Here is a 26,226-nt window from a genome sequence, read left to right as displayed (position 1 = left end):
GGTTCGTGAATTTGAGCCCCACATTGGGCTCCGTGCTGACAGCTCAGAGCTTGGAGCCTGCTTCAGATTCTGTGTCTGCTCTCTCCCTGCCCTCCCCTGCTTGCACTCTGTGCTCTCTCTTAAAAATAAACATTAAAAATTAAAAAAAAGAAGAAGACTAGAAGCAAAAGTGCTTGTGAGGATGTGAGAAAAATGAACGCTCAAGTGCTCTTGGTGGGAAAATAAGTTGGTGTGGCCACTGTGGAAAACGGTATAAAGTTTCCCCAAAAAATTTAAAATAGAAGTATCATATTATCCAATAATTCCATTATTGGGTATTTACCCAGAGAAAATGAAAACACTAACTCAAAAAGATAAATGCAGCTCTATGTTTATTGAATCATTATTTATAATAGCCAAGACATAGAAGTAACCTAGTAACCATCAATAGACGGATGGATAAAGAAAATGTGGGGGACCTAGGAAAGATGGCGGTGTAGGAGGACGCTGGGCTCACGAGTCCTGCGGGTCACTTAGATTCCACCCACACCTGCCTAAATAACCCAGAAAATCGCCAGAAGACTAGCAGAATGGAATCTCTGGAGCCAAGCACAGACGAGAGGCCCACGGAAGAGGGTACGAAGGGCAGAGAGGCGGTGCGTGCTACACGGACTGGTGGGAGGGAGCCGGCGCGGAGGTGCAGCCTGCCACCCAAGCAGAGACCCCGAGTCTGGCTTGCAAAAGCAGAGGGGCCGGACGGAGTGTGTTCGGACAGCAAGTGGGACTTAACATCTGTAAGGTTATAAGGTAACAGCTCTGCTCGGAGAACGGGAGGGCCAGAGGACAACGGGAGGGAGAGTTGTTGAGCGCCGGACAACAGAGCACAGCTTGGCAGGGAACAAAGGCGCTCGCCAGCGCCATCTCCCTTGCCCATCCCCCAGCCAAAATCCCAAAGGGAACCAGGTCCTGCCAGGGAACTTGCTTGCACCTCGCAAACACCCAACGCTGTGCTTCTGTGGATCCATCCCTCCGGGAGGTCTGACTCCCTCCAGGTGCCACAGGGCCCCTCCTGAAGCGGATCTCTGAAGGAAAAGCGAGCTGAGCCTGCACCTCCCGCCCCTGTGCACCTTGCCGATCCACCCCAGCTAATACGCCAGATCCCCAGCACCACAAGCCTGGCAGTGTGCAAGTAGCCCAGATGGGCCATGCCACCCCACAGTGAATCCCGCCCCTAGGAGAGGGAAAGAGAAGGCACACACCAGTCTGACTGTGGCCCCAGCGGTGGGCTGGGGGCAGACATCAGGTCTGACTGCGGCACCGCCCACCAATGCAAGTTATTCAAGACAGCATAGGAGAAGTGCCCTGCAGTTCCGCACCACTCCAGGGACTATACAAAATGACGAAACGGAAGAATTCCTCTCAAAAAAACCTCCAGGAAATAACGACAGCTAACGAACTGATCAAAAAACGACTTAAACAATATAACAGAAAGTGAATTGAGACTAATAGTCATAAAATTAATCGCCGGGCTTGAAAACAGTATAAAGGACAGCAGAGAATCTATTGCTACAGAGATCAAGGGACTAAGGAACAGTCAGGAGGAGCTAAAACATGCTCTTAATGAGCTGCAAAATAAAATACAGATGACCACGGCTCGGACTGAAGAGGCAGAGGAGAGAATAGGTGAACTAGAAGATAAAATTATGGAAAAGGAAGAAGTTGAGAAAAAGAGAGATAAAAAAATACAGGAGTATGAGGGGAAAATTAGAGAACTACGTGATGCACCAATGAGAAATAATCTACGTATAATTGGTATTCCAGAGGAGCAAGAGAGAGGGAAAGGTGCTGAAGGTGTACTTAAAGAAATAATAGCTGAGAACTTCCCTGATCTGGGGAAGGAAAAAGGCATTGAAATCCAAGAGGCACAGAGAACTCCCTTCAGATGTAACTTGAATCGATCTTCTGCACGACATATCATAGTGAAACTGGCAAAATACAAGGATAAAGAGAAAATTCTGAAAGCAGCTAGGGATAAACATGCTCTAACATATAAAGGGAGACCTATAAGACTCGTGACTGATCTCTCTACTGAAACTTGGCAGGCCAGAAAGCAATGGCAGGAAATCTTCAATGTGAGGAACAGAAAAAATATGCAGCCGAGAATCCTTTATCCAGCAAGTCTGTCATTTAGAAGAGAAGGAGAGATAAAAGTCTTCCCAAACAAACAAAAACTGAAGGAATTTGTCACCACTAAACCAGCCCTACAATCCTAAGGGGGATCCTGTGAGACAAAGTACTAGAGACATCACTACAAGCATGAAACCTACAGACATCACAATGACTGTAAACCCATATCTTTCAATAATAACAATGAATGTAAATGGATTAAATGCGCCAACCAAAAGACATAGGGTATCAGAATGGATAAAAAAACAAGACCCATCTATTTGCTGTCTACAAGAGACTCATTTTAGACCTGAGGACACCTTCACTGAGAGTGAGGGGATGGAGAACTATTTGTCATACCACTGGAAGTCAAAAGAAAGCTGGAGTAGCCATCCTTATATCAGACAAACTAGACTTTAAATTAAAGGCTGTAACAAGAGATGAAGAAGGGCATTATATAATAATCACAGGATCTATCCATCAGGAAGAGCTAACAATTATAAATGTCTATGCGCCGAATACAGGAGCCCCCAAATATATAAAACAATTACTCACAAACATAAGCAACCTATAGAAACAAGGGCCCTGAATGATACATTGGATCAGATGGACTTGACAGATGTAATTAGAACTCTGCATCCCAAAGCAACAGAATATACTTTCTTCTCGAGTGCACATGGAACATTCTCCAAGACAGATCACATACTGGGTCACAAAACAGCCCTTCATAAGTATACAAGAATTGAAATCATAACATGCATACTTTCAGACCACAATGCTATGAAGCTTGAAATCAACCACAGGAAAAAGTCTGGAAAACCTCCCAAAGCATGGAGGTTAAAGAATACCCTACTACAGAATGAATAGGTCAACCAGGCAATTAGAGAAGAAATTAAAAAATATATGGAAACAAACGAAAACGAAAATACAACAATCGAAACGCTTTGAGATGCAGCGAAGGCAGTCCTGAGAGGAAAATACATTGCAATCCAGGCCTATCTCAAGAAACAAGAAAAATCCCAAATACAAAATCTAGCAGCACACCTAAAGGAAATAGAAGCAGAACAGCAAAGACAGCCTAAACCCAGCAGAAGAAGAGAAATAATAAAGATCAGGGCAGATATAAACAATATAGAATCTAAAAAAAACTGTACAGCAGATCAACGAAATCAATAGTTGGTTTTTTGAAAAAATAAACAAAATTGACAAACCTCTAGCCAGGCTTGTCAAAAGAAAAGGGAGATGACCCAAATAGATAAAATCATGAATGAAAATGGAATTATTACAACCAATCCGTCAGAGATACAAGCAATTATCAGGGAATACTATGACAAATTATATGCCAACAAACTGGACAACCTGGAAGAAATGGACAAATTCCTAAAAACCCACACACTTCCAAAACTCAATCAGGAGGAAATAGAAAGCTTGAACAGACCCATAACCAGCAAAGAAATTGAATCAGTAATCAAAAATCTCCCAACAAATAAGAGTCCAGGAACAGATGGCTTCCCAGGGGAGTTCTACCAGACGTTTAAAGCAGAGATAATACCTATCCTTCTCAAGCTATTCCAAAAAATAGAAAGGGAAGGAAAACTTCCAGACTCATTCTATGAAGCCAGTATTACTTTGATTCCTAAACCAGACAGAGACCCAGTAAAAAAATAAAACTACAGGCCAATATCTCTGGTGAATATGGATGCAAATATGCTCAACAAGATACTAGCAAATCGAATTCAACAGCATATAAAAAGAATTATTCACCATGATCAAGTGGGATTCATTCCCGGGATGCAGGGCTGGTTGAATATTTGCAAATCAATCAATGTGATACATCACATTAATAAAAGAAAAGATAAGAACCATGTGATCCTGTCAATCGATGCAGAAAAAGCATTTGACAAAATTCAGCAATATTTCTTAATAAAAACCCTCCAGAAAGTCGAGATAGAAGGAACATACTTAAACATCATAAAAGCCACTTATGAAAAGCCCACAGGTAACATCATACTCAATGGGGAAAAACTGAGAGCTTTCTCCCTGAGATCAGGAACACGACAAGGATGTCCACTCTCACCGCTGTTGTTTAACATAGTGTTGGAAGTTCTAGCATCAGCAGTCAGACAACAAAAGGAAATCAAAGGCATCAAAATTGGCAAAGATGAAGTCAAGAGTTCACTTTTTGCAGATGATATGATATTATACATGGAAAATCCGATAGACTCCACCAAAAGTCTGCTAGAACTGATACATGAATTTAGCAAAGTTGCAGGACACAAAATCAATGTACAGAAATCAGTTGCATTCTTATACACTAATAATGAAGCAACAGAAAGACAAATAAAGAAACTGATCCCATTCACAATTGCACCAAGAAGCATAAAATACCTAGGAATAAACTTAACCAAAGATGTAAAAAATCTGTATGCTGAAAACTATAGAAAGCTTATGAAGGAAATTGAAGAAGATATAAAGAAATGGAAAAACATTCCATTTTCATGGGTTGGAAAAATAAATATTGTTAAAATGTCAATACTACCCAAAACTATCTACACATTCAATGCAATCCCAATCAAAATTGCACCAGCATTCTTCTCAAAGATAGAACAAGCAATCCTAAAATTTATATGGAACCACAAAGGCCCCGAATAGCCAAAGTACTTTTGAGGAAGACCAGAGCAGGAGGCATCACAATACCAGACTTTAGCTTCTACTACAAAGCGGTAATCATCAAGACAGCATGGTATTGGCACAAAAACAGACACATAGACCAATGAAATAGAATAGAAACCCCAGAACTAGACCCACAAAAGTATGGCCAACTCATCTTTGACAAAGCAGGAAAGAATATCCAATGGAAAAAAGACAGTCTCTTTAACAAATGGTGCTGGGAGAACTGGACAGCAACATGCAGATGGATGAAACTAGACCACTTTCTTACACCATTCACAAAAATAAACTCAAAATGCATAAAGAACCAGAATGTGAGACAGGAAACCATCAAAATCCTAGGGAAGAAAGCAGGAAAAAACCTCTCTGACCTCAGCCATAGCAATTTCTCACTTAACACATCCCCAAAGGTAAGGGAATTAAAAGCAAAAATGAACTATTGGGACCCCATGAAGATAAAAATCTTCTGTACTGCAAAGGAAACAATCAACAAAACTAAAAGGCAACCGATGGAATGGGAAAAGATATTTACAAATGACATATCGGACAAAGGGCTAATATCCAAAATCTGTAAAGAACTCACCAAACTCCACACCCCAAAAACAAATAATCCAGTGAAGAAATGGGCAGAAAACATGTCTTCTCTAAAGAAGACATCCAGATGGCCAACAGGCACATGAAAAGATGCTCAACGTCGCTCCTCATCAGGGAAATACAAATCAAAACCACACTGAGATACCACCTCACACCAGTCAGAGTGACCAAAATGAACAAATCAGGAGACTATAGATGCTGGCGAGGATGTGGAGAAACGGGAACCTAAACCCAAACTGTGGGAATGCAAACTGGTGCAGCCACTCTGGAAAACAGTGTGGAGTTTCCTCAAAAAATTAAAAATAGATCTACCCTATGACCCAGCAATAGCACTGCTAGGAATTGACCCAAGGGATACAGGAGTGCTGATGCACAGGGGCACTTGTACCCCAATGTTTAGAGCAGCACTCTCAACAATAGCCAAATTATGGAAAGAGCCTATATGTCCATCAACTGATGAATAGATAAAGAAATTGTGGTTTATATACACAATGGAGTACTACGTGGCAATGAGAAAAAATGAAATATGGCCCTTTGTAGCAACATGGATGGAACTGGAGAGTGTGATGCTAAGTGAAATAAGCCATACAGAGAAAGACAGATACCATATGGTTTCACTCTTATGTGGATCCTGAGAAACTTAACAGAAACCCATGGGGGAGGGGAAGGAAAAAAAAAGAGGTTAGAGTGGGAGAGAGCCAAAGCATAAGAGACTCTTAAAAACTGAGAACAAACTGAGGGTTGATAGGGGGGTGGGAGTGATGGGAGGGTGGGTGATGGGTATTGAGGAGGGCACCTTTTGGGATGAGCACTGGGTGTTGTATGGAAACCAATTTGACAATAAATTTCATATATTGAAAAAAAAAGAAAATGTGGTATATATACACAATGGAATATTATGCAGCAATAAAAAAGGACATGATGCTATTTGAGACAACATGGATGGACCTAGAGGATATTATGCTAAGTGAAATAAGTCATAAAGACAAATACCATATGACTCCACTCCTAAAAGTAATAGAAAAAATAAAAAGGAAAACTAGAACAATTTTTACAGAGAACAAACTGATGATACCATAAGGGGAGGGGTGTTTGGGGCCTTGGGCAAAATGGGTGAAAGGGAGAGGGAGATATTGGTTTCCAGCTACAGAATGAGTAAGTCAGGGGAATAGGAAGCAGAATATAAGGAATATAGTAATGATATTTTAATAGTGATGTAATGGGACAGATGGGTCTACTTGTGGTGAATAATGTATAAGCTTGTCAAATTACTAAGTTGTATACCTGAAACTAATGTAACGTTGTTTGTCAACTATACTTAAATAAAAATATTTAAAAATTGAAAAATAAAACCTCCTCTGGTAAGCACTTTATATTATTTATTTTAACCTCATAATCCTTTTGTTTTGGTAAAAGCCACTAAAATAGCATCTTAGTAATACATATATGTAAATATATGCATTTTATGTATACGTATGTATGTTTATGTATATATATAAATATCCTAAATCCTGAGTGTTTGTCGCTTTATTGCTTCTATAAAATAATGACAAATAATAGCATGCATAAATTTGGATATGTATGCTTTTAAAAGAGTCACCTTAGAAAGCTATATCATTATTCCAATATGTGTCTTTGTTAGCATATTACATCATTTATGACTTGCCTTTAGAATCAGCTCTTGAATCACACAGAAAGCTCTTTATTATTTTTTATCCATGTCTTCCTGTTTACCCAAATCTGTATTGTGCAGTATAATGAACTACTTTCTTCCCTACTCTTGGCTCAAAAAAAAAATGTTGTCTTTATAAGCATCAGATCCACCTTCTAATTAACACATTTTGTCTCAATTAAATTACTTGGGATGAGAAGTATGTTTAGAAATATGTGCATAGTTATGAAGTTTTTGTTTTGCTTTTAGTTCAAAGGAAGCAGAGAATACTGGTTAAGAACATGGGCTGAGAAATCAGACAGGCCAGAATCCTCAAAGTTAAAATCTTTAATAATTTTATAATTAGTTATTTGGTGTTTTTAAGAAATGAAAGCAACATGGGTGCACTTGTAATAAATACACTTCTAGTTTTTTTTTTCTTCTTTTATTAGTAGTGACATAGGTGTTAGTGAAGATCTGCCCACCTTCCTTATTGAATTGCTTTTTATAATGTAGTGGGTATGTTTTGCAAGTTGGAGTATTAGAACTTTCCCAAAGTATTTCTATTAGGTACTACATAATTTACTAAAATCACGATTTACAAACTTGACCACATTTTCAGAGGTTACCTGATTATAGGTGCTAAAAAACATTCCTAAATTATTGAATTCACAACAATCATTGAAAATCAAGATGATTCATTGTATCTGCGGCCTCTCTATTTCATTCAATGTTTCTCCTACGCTGAATATGATTATAAACTTTTGTAGCAGTGGACCACATTTGGATACAATCTGTGTCTGTGATATTACAGGCTTTTTCCTGACTTGAATCTTTGCTCTCATGTTCATTAGTTTTTACTCTAAGTGAGAGATCCTGACTTTCCCTCCCCCTCCACTTTCTCCCTCCACAGTGCTTACCTCCCCCTCCACACTGTCTGTGTGTTTCCGTGTACTCAAGTATAAATCTAGGTTATTTTTATAAATCACAACATATTGACTCCAACATCATAAAAACTGCAAGGGGGTGTTGAATTAGTATAATGTTGATTAATAAAGCAATGTGTTGATTTAATACTATTTTGTACAATCCTAGGGAATTGCAGAAGCAAATACATTGTTCTAAAAGCAACAATAGAATCATATTCATTCAAATATTTCAATAGTACCATGAAGAAGTTATTCACAAATACTGTGCTGGTTTCAAAGTTGTTTTCTTTTGCAATACTGTTTGACATTTCATAGCAAGCAGCAAAAGTATGTTGCGATGAATTGTGTCTTCTTTGCACTGTCTTTGAGAGCAAGCAATATCGTATTTTAGCTGCAGAGAATTCTGGCATCTGTCACATAGAACAACAGAAAAAAAAAAAAAGCAAAGAGAAAAAGAGAAAAGAAGATAGTTCCAGGGCTCAGAAATGTGTTAAATGCTATCATTTACACTGTCCACTTAAAATTAGAAACATCATATGAATTGCTTATTACTTACATTTTAAAAGATAAAACAGTCTCAGCAAGTTAAGGTGGCTTGTTCAAGTTCACACATCTGATAAAAAGCAGAGCTGGTGCCTGTCTAATTTTAATGTGCACTATACTATTGAGTCTGAAGATGATACATGTCATGATAAATATTTATTGAAACCTTAACTAGATTTGGCTGCATGTTTGCTTTACTTAAATAAAAATATACTGAAAATTATAAATTTCATGAAAAATATTTAATACAATTTCAAAGTTCATCATATCTGGGTAAAAAACAACAGACTGAGTAATTATGCTTCCTTTTTCCCCTCCATGAAACATCTTTGAAACTAGAATGTATATATTTGTAATATTTTTTTAATGTTTATTTATTTTTGAGACAGAGAGAGACAGAGCATGAGTGGGGCAGGGGCAGAGACAGGGAGACACAGACTCTGAAGCAGGCTCCAGGCTCTGAGCTGTCAGCACAGAGCCTGACACAGGGCTAGAACTCTTGAACTGTGAGATCATGACCTGAGCCGAAGTCTGGTGCTCAGTCAACTGAACCATATAAATGTATATATTCAGGTGCCCCTAGAATATATACATTTTTAAAGTCCATAACCTAAAGGAAAGGAAAAAGGCTATTAGTTGTGGATTAGATATTTGGGGAATTCCTGAAAAGTGAAAAGTAAACTGATTTGGCTTAAATGCAAATATTGCAAAACAAAAGTAGCACTTTAAAAACAGGAACGACTGTGTGTAATGTCCAAGTTTCAATATTCCTTATAATCAGAGGGGAAGAGAAGCATAATAGCACTTAGAAGAATTGTTGACTCATGAACCACATACATCAGTGCTAATCAGTAAGTATTATATTTATTTTCAGTAGCTAGAGAACTGAACATTAGTAATTAGGTGGGAGAAAGAGGGTCATGTTCCAGGTGGCTGGTAAAACCCCATAGAAATGGAGAGACCTCTCTGAAGGAAACAACTATTATTGGTTATTGTGCCTAACACCATGATTTCTGGTCTTCTTTCTTTTTTTATTAAAATTTTTTAACATTTATTTATTTTTGAGAGACAGAGAGAGACAGAGCATGAGCGGGGGAGGGGCAGAGAGGCAGGGAGACACAGAATCTGAAGCAGTCTCTAGGCTCTGAGCTGTCAGCACAGAGCCCCACGCGGGGCTCAAATCCACGAACCAGGAGATCACGCCCTGAGCCAAAGTCGCACACTCAACCGATTGATCCACCCAGGCGCCCCTTGGTCTTCTTGTTCTTCTTTTTTAATATGAAATTTATTGTCAAATTGGTTTCCATACAGCATCCAGTGCTCATCCCAGCAAGTGCCCTCCTCAATACCCATCACCCACCCTCCCATCACTCCCACCCCCCATCAACCTTCAGTTTGTTGTCAGTTTTTAAGAGTCTCTTATGTTTTGGCTCCCTCCCTCTCTAACCTCTCTTTTGTTTCTTCCCCTCCCCCATGGGTTTCTGTTAAGTTTCTCAGGATCCACATAAGAGTGAAACCATATGGTATCTGTCTTTCTCTGTATGGCTTATTTCACTTAGCATCACACTCTCCAGTTCCATCCATGTTGCTACAAAGGGCCATATTTCATTTTTTCTCATTGCCACGTAGTACTCCATTGTGTATATAAACCACAATTTCTTTATCTATTCATCAGTTGATGGACATATAGGCTCTTTCCATAATTTGGCTATTGTTGAGAGTGCTGCTCTAAACATTGGGGTACAAGTGCCCCTGTGCATCAGCACTCCTGTATCCCTTGGGTCAATTCCTAGCAGTGCTATTGCTGGGTCATAGGGTAGATCTATTTTTAATTTTTTGAGGAAACTCCACACTGTTTTCCAGAGTGGCTGCACCAGTTTGCATTCCCACAGTTTGGGTTTGGGTTCCCGTTTCTCCACATCCTCGCCAGCATCTATAGTCTCCTGATTTGTTCATTTTGGTCACTCTGACTGGCGTGAGGTGATATCTCAGTGTGGTTTTGATTTGTATTTCCCTGATGAGGAGCGACGTTGAGCATCTTTTCATGTGCCTGTTGGCCATCCGGATGTCTTCTTTAGAGAAGACATGTTTTCTGCCCATTTCTTCACTGGATTATTTGTTTTTGGGGTGTGGAGTTTGGTGAGTTCTTTACAGATTTTGGATATTAGCCCTTTGTCCGATATGTCATTTGTAAATATCTTTTCCCATTCCATCGGTTGCCTTTTAGTTTTGTTGATTGTTTCCTTTGCAGTACAGAAGATTTTTATCTTCATGGGGTCCCAATAGTTCATTTTTGCTTTTAATTCCCTTACCTTTGGGGATGTGTCAAGCATGAAATTGCTATGGCTGAGGTCAGAGAGGTCTTTTCCTGCTTTCTCCTCTAGGGTTTTGATGGTTTCCTGTCTCACATTCAGGTCCTTTATCCATTTTGAGTTTATTTTTGTGAATGGTATGAGAAAGTGGTCTAATTTCAACCTTCTTCATGTTGCTGTCCAGTTCTCCCAGCACCATTTGTTAAAGAGACTGTCTTTTTTTCATTGGATATTCTTTCCTGCTTTGTCAAAGATTAGTTGGCCATACTTTTGTGGGTCCAATTCTGGAGTTTCTATTTTATTCCATTGGTTTATGTGTCTGTTTTTGTGCCATGGTCTTCTTTCCATCAGCCACTAATCATTAGAGTCTGGCCATAGTAAACCTAAACAGCACCATAGCGTGGCAAATAAAAAATGCCAAAAACCAAATGGACATAAAGAACCATTGGATATTTGAGGAAAACCAATACCCAGCAAAAGTAACAAACTAAACAAACTAAATAAGAATGTAGAGAAAGAGATTCAAAGAAATGTAATTTATATTTTTATACAGATACTTTGGGACACAGTGTCTATTAAGAGGAATAAGATGTGATAAAAATCTAAATTTATACATCATATAAATTTAAATATTTCAAAAGAGGGTTAAATAGTGATGTACACTCCTTAAGTGTGAATAAAAGAGTTGAAAGAAGCAACAGAATGAAGAATTCTATAGGAATATGGTGCAAAGTTCAAAAGGAAAAAATAGGAGCTGTTGAGGAAAAATGAAAAAAGTTGCAATATGCATCTGATTAGAGGTGCAAGAAATGGAGAAAAAGAAAGTGCATAAGAAACCTCAAGCAGGAGGATACTGGCCCTCAAGTTGAAAGGAATTACTTGGGACTTAGAAAGATACATTTAAGGGGTGCTTGGGTGGCTCAGTCAGTTGAGCCTCCCACTTCAGCTCAGGTCACGATATCATGGTTGACAGGTTGACGGGTTGACGGGTTGACGGGTTCGAGCCCCGCGTCGGGCTCTGTGCTGACAGCTCAGAGCCTGGAACTTGCTTCAGATTCTGTGTCTCCCTCTCTCTCTGCCCCTCCCCACTTTCATTCTGTCTCTCTCAAAAATAAACATTAAAAAATATATTAAGGGGCACCTGGGTGGCTCAGTTAGTTAAGCGTTCGATTTTGGCTAGGGTCATGATCTCGCAGTTTGAGTTCAAGCCCTGCATCAGGCTGTGTGCTGACAGCTCAGAGCCTGGAGCCTGTTTCAGATTCTGTGTCTCCCTCTCTCTGCCCCTCCCCTGCTCATGCTCTGTCTCTTCTGTCTCAAAAATAAGTACAAACATTTAAAAAATTAAAAAAAGAAAGATACATTTAAAAGACTAACATGGTGAAATTTTGGAAAATCAAGGATAAACAGAAAGTTGTAAACCCATTTAAATGTAGAAGAAAATGAGAAAAAGAAGATCTAATGAAGACTAATTTAGAATTCTATTGATATCAGGTTTCTTATCACCAATTTTGGATCTAGGAAGAGTGGGGCAATGTCTTCAGAATCCTGGGGAAATGTGATTTGCTATAATAGTTGTGCCGTCAAACTAGAATTTAAGTGCGGGAAAGAATTCTCACACATTTATCGATGCAGAACATTTATCAGCAGTGGTTATATATTATTTGTGGGGCAAATATAGGGACTGATCAGCTGTGATGTTAGAAAGTATGTATAGACACATATTATTAAAATTTAATGTTGGAAATGTGTAGGAAGACAGCAAGAGAGTGGCAGTTTTTCAGTCTCCCTGAATTCTCTCAGGAAATAGCAGACAAGACCAGTTGGATAGTGAAACAAAAACCTCACAGGCAACATTTAAATGACAAGTTAGCTCCATAAATGCAAAAGCACAAGTTGGTGGGGTTACAGACCTTTGTAGGGCAGAAGAAAAGCAGGAGAGAGCCTAATGAACTGCAAAACAGAATACAAAACAATAGCCAATAGATACCCACTGGGAAGCTAATCTGTTTTAATCTTCAGTTAAAACAGAAAGCGTTCTGCTCACTCTGATATTAGGTGAAGCAAGGAGCTTGGAAATACTATAAAGGAATTAGAGTAGGGAGGGTCTTACGAACTCTCAAAAACTGACCGTCTAGGATTCCACTCATCCGGTGGTCCTACAATGTGGAGAAACTACTGGGAGTGAAATAAAAATTTCACAAGACAGAGACAATAGAGATAAAGGAAGAGGTTGTCCAGTTAAAGCTGATGGCGAGCAACTGTGTCAAGAAATATCAGAAAACATGCTGCCGTGTGTGTGTGTGTGTGTGTGTGTGTGCATGTGTGTGCGCATTGTAACAGTACACAAGTCACAGAAGGTGATGCTCCCTGACATTAGCTCTTCTAAATTTCAACCCTGACCTCCTCTCAATAGCCCAAGACAAATTTTACATAAAAAATAGACAATGTCCAATGTCATACAATATAATTACTTTAGAAAGAGAATAAGGGAGTCTAAGAAAATATGCCAGGCAAGGAAACCAAGCCAGAAGAATCAGCCACAAACCAAAACTGTAGTCTGCTATTTTGACACAAAATAAGGATTATAAGAAAATGACCCAATACATGAAAGGATAGTATAAATCAAATTTTGAAAATTCAGAGATAAGAGGGCAAAACTGAGTAAAGAATTAGAAATAGAAGAAAAATATTTCAGAGATTCAAAAATAAACTTGAGGAAATAAATTCAACAGTTAATATCTTAAGAGAAATTGAAGATATGAAAGATAAGTAGCATAATTTTTTTTAATGAAGAGATAAAAGACATCAAGAAAAAATAACAACATATGGATAATTGGAGTCCTTACAGAGGAAAACCAAAGCAAAGAAACAGAACAAATACTCAAAACTATAATTCAAGAAATGCTTGCTGGGAAAAAAGTGGGTTCATAGTTATGAACATCTGAACAATGAGTTTGTAAATAAAACAAGTAAAATCCCTACCATGCTATCTGGTAGATACTTCAGTCTAAAGGGAGACACTGTCTTATTTAGAAAATCCTTCCATTCTCATTTAGTGCAAAAAAATTTCTAGTCTATTTCACTCCGACAAAATTACCATATTACCAAATTCAATGACACTCAATAAAGTCCACAACTCTCTGGAGTACCATGGTCATTTAGCCTCACTATATCTAAGGACTCTAACCTGTAAAGGGACGATGACAGCAGGTAGGACTAATATGCATATGGGTGAGAATCACAGTCTTGTGAAATCCTTAGAAATAATTCTGAATATCAGTGGGATGGTAGGTAGAAATATACTTTGATGAAGAAATTGTTATGATGCTTCAATGTTCTGAGTTGCTTCTCCCATCTTTTATTCATGAAGTTCATGTGAGAGCTACTCTCCGATGTCGATGTTCGCTCACGGAGGAGTCCATGTGGAAGTGAGCCTTCAGGGCTGTTGGTGAAAATGAGGAGTCATCAGAACAAGCCAAGGGAGAGCACAGCAACATCACTGGCTTCAGCAAATTCGCTTCCCAGTTGTTCATTTGGAAAATGAGCCTCACGGAAGCAGAAATATATGCTGCTGAAATTTAATGCAAATGTGAGTTCAATAAAGCCAAATCCTCATGGATTTAAAAGCAAACAAAAGCCATTTTGTTGTTCCATGGCATGGGGCCTGGGTAAAACACATTAGTTAACAAAGTAGTTCAGCAAAAGTGGTTGTCCTCCATTCTGAAACATTTGTATCAGAAAGCTGAGGCACTGCAAAACTTTAATGCAAACAGAATACTCAATGTGCATATTTTTTGCAAAGAAAATAGGCTGTTTAGAGTTTTAGCTTCAAATGAATATTTTTGAAAACCAATACTGAGTAAATGGTTGAATCCATTAATATGCATTTTTTTTCTAAATGAAATAGCTTCTCCTGTGCTAAGTAAATACATAAACTATAAAATATCAGATGATATTGCACTTGCTTTGGTGGGCAAGTGAAGTGACTTTTTTATAAAGTACATCCTTCCTTTTGTTTATAGGAAAAATGATGGCTCCCATTTAACACTTTAAAACTGGAAAAACTATGGGTCTTTGTAGTCAGACGGATAACAGCTCTAACTGTTGGATTCTTCAATGACCAAAATGTAGGAAATAATACCCATCTTTCAAAGTAGTTGTGATAATTAAAATAGTGTTGATCACCTTCAAAGTAGTGAGCATTTAAAAAAATCTATTAGAAAAGGAGTCATTAGAGTGATCCTACTCTCCACTATTTCATTGAAATAGCTGATTTTCTGGATATTGTCCATATAAACCTTAATTCTTGTTTGTTTTGGGATTTCTTTCAAATTAACAAAACATTCAATAACATTTTCACGGCCAGTTACATCTCAGAAAATGTACTGACCACCCACCGACTTAAACTTCTGTCTTCACTATTTCACAAAAATCAGTCTCAAAGACACCATCAGTGACTTGTGTAAGCATCCTCTTTTTCTTGGCCTATGTCCCCTCCGGGTGTCCAAAATACTGCTTTCTCCTTGTCTTTTGCTAGACTTTCTGGCTACTCCTTTTTGCATTTCTTTGAGCATCTCTTATATTGCCCTTCTCATTAAAATGTTGTTATTCAGGGTTATGATAACATCATTTTTCTGTCTCATTTTACATACTGTTTAGGAACATTTTCTATTTTCATGATTTCAGTTACTTTTTATAGACTGATGGCTCTGTAATTATTCTTTCCAGTGCAAATCGTAGAATTAATATCCTACTGGGTACAACTCCCTGGGGCTCTAGCGTTCCAAGCTCACCAAGTACTAAATCATCTTCCTTGCTTATTCCTCCAGTGCTCTTAATAATACTGTTTTCCATAAAATTCCAGTTACTACACAGAGCTACTAACCATCAGAAAGAATCCAAGAACATTTTTTTGTCTTGGTATATCACCAACCGTGAAGACAGAGTGACTGTCTGGAAGTAAAGTGGGAATTCGTTCTACTCCCCCTCTGGAAAGGCAGCCACCCCTTGCCCTCCTGGGAAGCACAAGTAATCCAACCAATCCTCAGCTCCCACCTCCCACCTGCTCTGCATACGATGCCAAATTAGCTAACCTGCAAATTCTTACATCACCTATATTTACATTTGTGATACATTTGTGACTCCACTTCTGCCTTGTGAAAATGTATATTCTTAGTGCATAATGGGTGTTCAAATGTAGACCTCGTATATGTACTTGCAGACAGTTGATGTACAATCTAGCTGTATTTATAATGTGTTTATGTACAACATGCTGCTTTATACTTGAAGGAACTTATGAACTCTATGACTGGTGTCATAATGAATTACCTTAGGTGCATCATAAGTGAGCATGAATATAGGCAAAGTAGTCTTTTCCCCCCTTGCAGTGGTCCACTATTTCCTGAAACAGCTTTCTGTCCTTGTGTCCCCAACCCACTTACTCTCACCTTTTCCACAAAAGGAAGTGCCCCTGAGTAGTGTTTTGGAGCTATTGCCTAGTAATTGCCTAACTGTTCACAATCCATGATAATTAGAATCTCTTAATACTTAAAGGCTCATTAGCTTGCCTGAAAGCTTTCTTCTTGTATATGGGTTTATATATGAGTTTTATTTCTCAAAGTCTTTATTTAGACCTCCTGATTTTTTTCTTAAGTTTATTTATTTATTCTGAGAGAGAGAGAGAAAAAGAGAGAGAGCACATGCAGGGGAGGGGCAGAAAGAAAGGGAGAGAGAGAATCCCAAGCAGACTCTGTACCTTAAGCACAGAGCCCAATGTGAGGCTCAAATCCACAAACCATGAGATCATGACCTGAGCCTAGATTAAGAGTTGAATGCTTGACCGACTGAGCCACCCAGGCACCCCTACCCATCTTGAACATTTATATGTAGTTGTCTTCATGAACAGTGTTTCTCTTGTTTGAAAATTAATTTTCTAGTTCATCTGGGGAAGTAGGTATGGCAGAAAAGGCTAAATGCCTACTTAATATTTATATATGAAAAACAGAGACATTGCTAGGGTAGTCCAGCTAAGTATGCATTAGATTATAACCCACATTAAGCTTGATAAATGCCACCAACTTGCCTTTCTAACAAATTATTACATGGGGTGAATATGTATGTTTTCAGGCTCAAATAAAATGGGGACTCAAATAAAAACAAAGTATATAAGTATGGGCTCAAATATGGGCTCAAATTCTGGATTTACCACAAGTTATATATCTAGCAATAAGCAATTTGTTTTTCTTCTTGAGATCCCTGTGATTGGAACTAGAAAGTCTCAAAAGTTATGGCACTTCAAAAATTCTATGATTGGTGATCCTATTAATACATATATTTTTTATTTCCAAAACTTAAAAGTAATAGTATAGTTTAAAATTTTTGAAATATATTATTTTCTACAGTAAGAATTTATTATGATAAAAAAGAGTTCCTTTTGTCAAATACTAGGGGAACCCTATATTCATGTGTACATATATTGCATGCATTAAAAAGCAGTGTGTTGACAATCTATACAAGTAGAGTGAAGTTTTTGAACTCCCACCCAGAACTGTGGTTATTCTTGCTCACACTTTAAATAAGTAACAATGACATGTGAGAAAAGTCTTCTAATATCTCTGTGATGTATGACAGTGTTTGGTTGATAGTTTTATAAGATGCACAGCTACCAGTATTTTTTTTTCCAGCGTGAGCTGGGGGGAGGGACAGAGGGAGAGACACAGAGAGAGAGAGAGAGAGAGAGAGAGAGAGAGAGGGGGAGAATCTTAAGCAGGCTCCGCGCTGAGCCCGCCATGGGACTCCATCTCACGAACCATGAGGTCATGACCTGAGCTGAAATCAACTATTGGACGCTTAACTGACTGAGCTGCCCAGGCACCCCTCCCACTATTCTTTTTGTAACTCAGGGTTCATGCTTTAAGATCTCTGAATAAACTTGTGTGGACTCTTGGCACAAGGCCATTTGCAACAGGAATTCAAACTAGAACTTGGTAATCGAGGCTAGAAAAAATTTAGGTGAAAACTCACATGCTATGGCTTTTGCCAGTCCCTCCTTCATTCATTCATTCATTCACTCATTGGTGACTTATAGCAATGAGGATTGCATGTTAATAAAAACGAATTCCTACTGTTATTTGGGAGAGGATGTGATTAAATTTCCCATCAACAACAACACCTAGATGTGGAGGGGACACTTGAGCCTGAGAGGAAGCTCTTAGAGAAGTTCTGACAGGATCATGGCTGTGCTACACAACTCCCTGTGATTGTTGTTGGTTGTTTTGTTAATCCATTGTATCTGCTTGAAATGCAGCTCCCACAAAAACACTGAATTTGTAACTCCCTTAGCTGAAAGCTATATTGTAAATATATCAGTTATTAAATAAGAAGTTAAGGGTTATAGTCTCGTCAGTGAATAAGAACTATCTGCAGTTCTGGAAACTCTCACTTTAATAAACTTAACCTGGATTTTCTGACAGAAACAGATCAACATTCATTTTACTGGGACAACAGTTAGCTGCCTTTAACGCTAAAACAGTATCAGGTGGCACCTGGGTGGCTCAGTCGGTTCAACGCAGACTTCCGCTCAGGTCATGATCTTGTGGTCTGTGGGTTTGAGCTCCAAATTCGATCTTGGTGCTTGGAGTCTGCTTTGGATTTTGTGTCTCCCTCTCCCTCTCTGCCCCTCCCCTGCTTGTGCGCTGTCTCTCTCTCTCTCTTTCTCTCAAAAATAAATAAACTTAAAAAAAATGTTTTAAACAGTTTCAGGAAATAAAACAGGTATTTTTTTTTAGAATCTATCTTTTCAAAGCCCAAAGATGAAATATGAGGCTATTTTGTGATACCATACCATAGACAATGCCAATTTAAATTAAATCATTGACCATTGTCCCTACACTGTGGTAGAAAACACTTCAACTCCAAATGCATAGCGTCTCGATAAGAGGCAAAGAAATTCTGCAGATTCTAGGAACATCTTTCAAACACTTCATCAACTGCATAAAACAAAGGAATGATAGAGTGGCTATAAAAATGTTTGTGGTTTTTTTCCTCTAGAGTATTTGTTACGATTGTACTTTTTGTTGGATATTTCACAGTGCAAAGAACAGATGGAAAATAGATTTCTGATTTAGCAGACTATTTCAGATTGTGTGCTCTAAAAGTGGAATCCTACTGTGAAATACTTGGAGTCAAACCTTACATTCTATGGCTGGGAGTTAGGAATATGAGTTTCTTTGGGCAATTCCTGGACCACGCTTCATAAATAGAATGAACGAATGGAGTCTCAGCATGGAAGATTCAGTGACCATTGTTGCATGCAGAGAACGGTGGAAGGAAACTAGATTGCTAAAAAGGAAGTAGATTTTTTATTTGGGTGAACAATCATCCAGAGCATGTGATGAGTCTCATTCCTCTTACGCCCATGAAGACCTCTCATCAGACTGGCTTATATTAAATACCTTTGAAACTATGGCTAACCTCGGCTTGCAGAGCAATATAGGCACTGGGTGAGATGAGAGGCCTCTAGAGAAGCCTGTTCTGAAAAACACAGAACTAGTGGCCCCAGAAGCAGCTCATATCAGCATGTGACATCAGTGTTAGAGACCCTGGGACAGAAACAGAAGGAAGCTTTGAGGTATTTCTAGATTGGAGATTTTATATTTTATTTTTTATTATTAGATTTTCTTTATTCTCAAGTTAGCTGTAGTCAAGTACAGTGTAGTCAAGCTTCAGGAGTAGAAGCCAGTAATTCATCACTTACATACAACACTCAGTGCTCAACCCAAGTGTCCTCCTTAATGCCCATCACCCATTTTCCCCACACCCCCATCTCCCACTCCATCAGCCCTCAGTTTGTTCTCTGTATTTAAGAGTTTCTTATGGTTTGCCTCCCTTTCTGTTTTTATCTTATTTTCCCTTCCATTCCCCTTTGATCATCTATTAACTTTCTCACATTCCACATATGAGTGAAATCATGTGGTATCTGTCTTTCTCTGACTTATTTCTCTTAGCATAATACCCTCCAGTTCCATCCACATTGTTGCAAATGGCAAGATTTCATTCTTTTTCATTGCTGAGTAGTATTCCATTGTATATGTATACCACATCTACTTTAGCCATTCATCAGTTGATGGACATTTGGGCTCTCTCCATAATTTGGCTATTGTTGATAGCACTGTTATAAACATTGGGGTGTGTGTGCCCCTTCGAATCAGGACTCCTGTATTAGATCAGGGATTTTAAACCATGAGAAAATACTTGTGGCCAAATATGTCCATGCATTTACAATTAACAATGGCAACAATAAAAACCAATGATTGATACTCTCTTTTCTATAATTTTTCTGTAATACTTTATATGTCAGCAAAGTAGAATCAATCAAAATCACTCCCCCCCCCCCCCCAGACATGACATGACCTTGAGAAAACTTGCCTTATGACAGTTACATGATTGGAGTTTTTCTCAATCAAAGCAAGAAGGCTGGGATCTTAGAGCGAGGCTGATGCCCAAATACAAAAGCCAATGTCCAAGTTCCCTACGTAAAGTGCTCGGAATTCATCAATTTTATCTTTACAACTAGAAAACCTGGACACAGTGAAAACCAGTGCCTTTTCTTGGGCTTATCAGAGAATGGAGATGAAGGGAAATCATTACACCAAAGTCTGGAGAGTCAGGCACATCCAGAGAGACCCAGGGGCTGCGGTATGCTAGTCAGGAGTGAAATTGCTGGCACCATAAACTGGCAGGAACACTTAAATGACAATGTCCTCAATTCACAGAATTATTTGGTAGGGAGTATTATTATCACCATCTCACAGAGGAGGAAATGGAGTCTCAGAGATGTTAAATAATTTACTTGAGGTCATGACTTTAAGATATGAGTCCCCATTTGCCTGATTCTAGTGCCGTGCTGGTAGCTGATTAACAGCTGGCTCTGGGGGGGGGGTGGGAGAAGTATGGGGGTGAGGGACAGATTGGTGGCATTCACCCATTTTCTTGGTGTAGGAAGTTTAAGATAGGCGTCAATGAGCAGCCTGGAATGGGCCCTGCAGAATTGCTGAAGAAGCAGGACACGGAATTTGACTGTACTAAGGTGGTATAGACAAGTGGTTCAGAGTATGAACTATATTAGGAGATTACCAGGTGAAATGCCAGCTCGGCCACTTAGCGGCAGAGTGAGAACTCAACACTCCATTCTCTCCTCTGCCTTAGACCTTGGGGTTTAAGGGCTTTGGCCCAGAGTGACTCATGACTATCTGGTGTATACTTATTTCTCTGAGTCGTGGTCCACCTGGTATTTAGACACTAACATATACAGCATAGTTTGAAGTCCAATATATTCAACAGGCAGGTAATATAAGATCAAATTAAATAATAACGCAATAATATCTTACATATGAGTAGGACTTGGTTTACAAAGCCATAGCCTGCATATTTCCTATTTGGTTACTAAATAACAATCTTCTTTTTAAAATTTTTTTAATGTTTATTTATTTTTGAGACAGAGCACAAGCAAAAGAGGGTTAGAGAGAGACACACAGAATCTGAAACAGGATCCAGGCTCTGAGTTGTCAGCACAGAACCTGATGCGGGGCTCGAATCCACGAATCATGAGATCATGACCTGAGTTGAAGTCAGAGGCTCAACCGACTGAGCCCCCCAGGCCCTGCACTAAGTAGCAGTCTTCTGAAGTGAGCAGGTTGGGTATGGACAGATGTTACAGGCAAGGGAATAACATCTCAGAGGTAAGAAATATTCTCACTAAGACCTGAAACCTGAAATACATCCCAATTCTAAGCTCACTGTATTTTCTAGGAGGAGATTGAAGCAAAATCTAAAGAAAAAAGCCTTCTTTTAAGTAAATAATTATCTCTTCAGATGATTATACATAGGTGTAATTTCCCTTTGGAAGAAGAGTAGCTCTTTCCAGATATGAAAGATTCAAGCCTCATTTACTAAATAGAAACTTCATGTCACAAACAAGTAAATTTTTCCTAGAGAAAAAAAAATCAATCTACTCCTAAGGAATAGAAAAAGCCTGCTCACGTTTTTCATTTTTATTAGCGGAACACTGAGAGCAACATAAATAGTAACATACTCACCAATTTAGTTTAATTTGAGTTAGTATTAAGTCAGCTGCTAGGAAATATGTCATGGGGCAGAGTAGGAAATGATTAATTGCCAACCGAGAGGCATCGATTGTCAGTCTGTTAGGAGTTCAGATAAGAAAAAGAAGTCTTCAGGGAGGGCTTTATCTCAGGTACACAGACGGCTGTTGTGAGCCAGCCTGGCAATGTGCTTGGATGGGAGGAAACAGACAATTACCATAGAGATTGGTTTCATTGAAACTCCATCCTCTAAATACGATGAACAGTACAGTTGGGTGCACTTTCCAATTTTAGTACAAGTGGGAAGAAAGTAAGGATGTTATTGCAAGATAGTTTTTGAGTAGTCAAAGAAATATTTGAATGTGATTCAGCCCAGATGAGCGCAAACTCATTTATCTACAGATGAAAAAATTTAGGAACCCCACAGTTGATGTTAAAATTAATCTATTTTAATGGTAGGCACACTACAAGATTACTAAGTGTACTTAACTGATTAAAAACAATGGTTTAGTATTTAAGCATTCTGTGAGTGGTATATTACTAGGACAACCAGTAAAACTTCACAGCAGTGGTTCATAACCATCCTTTGGGTCTGTTTGAGAGATAAGTTCTCTCTCTAGAAAAATTATTCTAAGTGTATATATATCCAATTTTTACTCAATTTCGAGGTTTATTATTCGCCTGCATTCCACACAAGCATTCAGGTTAAGAATCCCTACTTTGTATGAAGATTTATCACATTTAGCATCAGGGTTTGAGCTAATTATCCATCATTACAAATTGCATATTGACTCTTGTCACTAAATCTAAGTCTTGCTATACAAGAATGGAGATATTGTGTGGTGCTGGACATGATGTTTCGTTTCATATCGTATAGGACGTTATTACATAGGACTAATGTTTAGTGATTATTTAAATTTTAGTAACTGTTAAGGGATATGCCATGCAATAAGCAAAATAATTGCCTTTTGTATTTTCACAGTTGATATGAGAATAATCCTTTTACCCAGGTATAATGTTTGAAGGATCTTCTTAGCTTTAGTGCTGATCAGTCTCAAAGGGATTCTATAAATTGTTAAGGGTAACTCTAATTGGCATGTATTGTGGAGTGGGCTGATCCTCCGGTATTTTATTTGTCTTCTTCTTTCTAGTCCCCCTTTTACCTGTGGCCACTTGGATTTTCATATCAGAGCAATGTGAGAGGCCCCCACTGTACGAGATTTTGACGGAACCTGAAAATGAGTTTCCAAGCTTAATTTGCCCAAGGTCATAGGGACAGTAAGTACCAGGAACAAATTAAATCATAATGTAAGCCAGTTTCTTTTGTCTAAAATTCTATTTTATTGTTGTTATTGTTATATTGTTTGGTTTGTTGTTGTTAGCTATATTAGATTTTTTTTCATACCACTCTCTCTCTTCTGAACATTTTCCCCTGCTTCAGATCCTACTTCCCTTTTCAATGCCCTAGGCACCCATGCTGCCACATCCTACTTGTAATATAGAAGAATCCAGCACAGACAGTAGGATTAAGTCTAGCTAAATAGCCAGAGGATATAAACCTTGAATCAGTTCTGACACATAACGATAACCCCTTAGGCAGGTGTATTAACCATGGCCCTGTGAAATACACAAGATTGTTGAAAGTCCAAAAGAGATCAAGAACGTGAAAGCACTTGGAAATGAACAAAGTGAAAATCAAATTTAAGGGCTTATCATTGTTAACAATAACAATAATAATTGAACAATGTTTTCATGAAATATTTGGAGCTTAACATTCTGAGTAATATGATATTGTCTATAACTGCCACGTTGTAACAAACTTTGATATATCTTAAATATTTAATTTGGAATCAATATGAAATGTTAACATCCACTTGGCAAGCATTAAGGATGAATATTCAGAATTGTTACTGAAAAGAAACTTGCAGTCCAGGGAAGGAGATAGGTTAATAGGGTTATAATATAGGGGAAGTATCCTCAGAATTGTGTCATTCCGCTGGCCACAGCAGCTTGGTCTCTCTTTTTCTGTAAAGCTGGACCTCCCGCCATTGTAATAATCCTCCATACCAAGTACTCCGACTTTGAAGGAAATAGACTGAGAATTTGTAGAGGACATCTGTTGATTTTCCCTGCCTAGAATTCCTTCTTTATTCTTCTGGTATCACATTCCCTCTTGCCTGAGAAATTTTCATTCCATATAATGATCTAACCACGTGGTGTTCACATAACCAAAGACATGCTAATCAAAATCTGACTTTGGATTTTATGACAAAGCAGGTGGAGAAGAAGCTCAATTTTACTAGAAGTGGTAGTTGAGTTCTGGAAGAGCCTACCCCTGCTGGGGCTTCCTCTGCTATCCTGAGGAGAGCCAGCCCGAGAATGATGTCACCGCATATTAAGCAGAACTGATAAACAGAGAGACCTAGGTATTTGTGGAGCTTGTTTAAACCTCAGTTCTCAACCAAATCTGAAGCTCCCTCCATCCTCTGGATTTTCCCCATACAAAAACCGAAAATTGCTTTCTCATTTTAAACTAAATTGAGACTCTGTTACTTTCACCTGAAGGAGTTTTACTAATACAATATTGTAAAACATTCCCGTGAATGTCCCGTTCCTACTCCTTCCAGAAAGATTCTAACAGGAGGAGAAAGATAAAATGGCCCTTTGGCTCTGTAATATATCTGTTATTAGATCAGAAAGAAACAGCCTAGTGGAGTACTCAATCTTGGTACACATTACCGTGTTGAAAAATCTATATATAGTGATTTTCCTGCTCTTTCATAGTAGTTGTCCAACACACTTTACCTTATAATTAATTGAGTATATCACTGGTTTTTTAGGCAAAGTACAGAGAATTCTGCTGTAGGCAATGATGACAAGGTGAAAGCTACTTCCGATGTACATGGCATTTGTTAAATTTTAGGTGCTATTTTGTGACTTTGGGTTTCTCTTGGAGTGTGTCTTTGCACTGAGAGGTGCATAGAGACAGATTTGAAGTGTTGGAGATAAGATTAGAAGAAGATCTGGGGTCCTCCACAGTGTCCACAAGAAATACGTTTCTGTCAATAACATGGTTTCCAGAGTCAGATGTCTTTCCTACTAATTTACTCCTTCTGGTTTTTATTTTATTTTAAAATAATTATGTTAAACTTAATTTTATTAGTTAATTAATCTAACCATTGATCATAAATGTAGTTTCTGTAATGGAAGGTGGGAAACATACTGAAATAAACAGCTTGATGAGTTTTAATAAGGAAATATAAGAAGGGAATCTCTAGATCTCTGAAATGGTCTTCATAGAGAAGTAAAATCTTCTGCCTTTTAATTATGTGAACACACAATTATTTGTTGGGCATGAATCAGACATTTTAAATGACGATAAATCCAGAGACATGAAATAGGCCGTACACAAAAATTGTACTAGGATGGTAAATCAAAATTCTTCGATCCTTAAATTGTCCAATGGATCTGTGTACAACAGTCAATAAAGAATGGTCATGGAGAGAGATCATTAGCAAAAAGAAAACATTCTTATTAGGTTGAAATCTCAGATATTTGAATGTGGAAGGTAAAATATAACACACCTGAATACTTATATTTGCACATAGCCTTCTTTGCAGTCTCACTGTAGTCCCATCGTCCTCACGCTGGGGAGGAGAGGCTGAGAGAGAGAATGGGCAGGGATTGGTAAATGATAGAAGCCTGGAAGTGATCTTTAATCTATTCCTTGTGGGAAAAGGAACTTCAAATATTTTAAACAGGAAGAAGTCATAACTAAGTAAGCAACTGAACTGTGGATATATTTAATGGTAACAATTTCACAGAGACTGAAGTACATTTTTATCAATTCAGTTACCATTGCTTAATATTTGTGGATGGTTGATGAGGACATGGGAAGAGACTGGGATAAATAAAATCATCTGTCTCTTTATCTCTGTCTCTCTATTTATACTTATCTATCTATCATCTATCTATCTATCTATCAATCATCTATCACCTATCTACCTGATAGGATTTTATGAAAAGGTTCATACACATCCAGTAAACTTATTCAAAGGCCACATTTATGACTATTAATTATGGCTCTATATTAGTCAGGGCTCTTTAGAGAACAGAAACAACGGGATGTATATATTACAGAAAGAGAGATTTATTTTACAGAATTGGTTCACATGATTGTGGAGGTGAAAGTTCAAAATCTGCAGAACAGTCCAGCAAGTTTGTAACCCAAGGGAAAGTTGTAGTCTGAGTCCAAAGGAAGTCTGCTGCAGAATTTCTTC

This window comes from Lynx rufus, unplaced genomic scaffold (assembly GCF_022079265.1).
Source record: "Lynx rufus isolate CCGP_SWC_20201006 ecotype Redwood Valley unplaced genomic scaffold, mLynRuf1.p SCAF_2, whole genome shotgun sequence".
In the NCBI taxonomy this organism is placed as follows: Eukaryota; Metazoa; Chordata; class Mammalia; order Carnivora; family Felidae; genus Lynx; species Lynx rufus.
The sequence above is the reverse complement of the archived record's forward strand: the minus strand, read 5'-3'. Positions refer to the sequence as shown.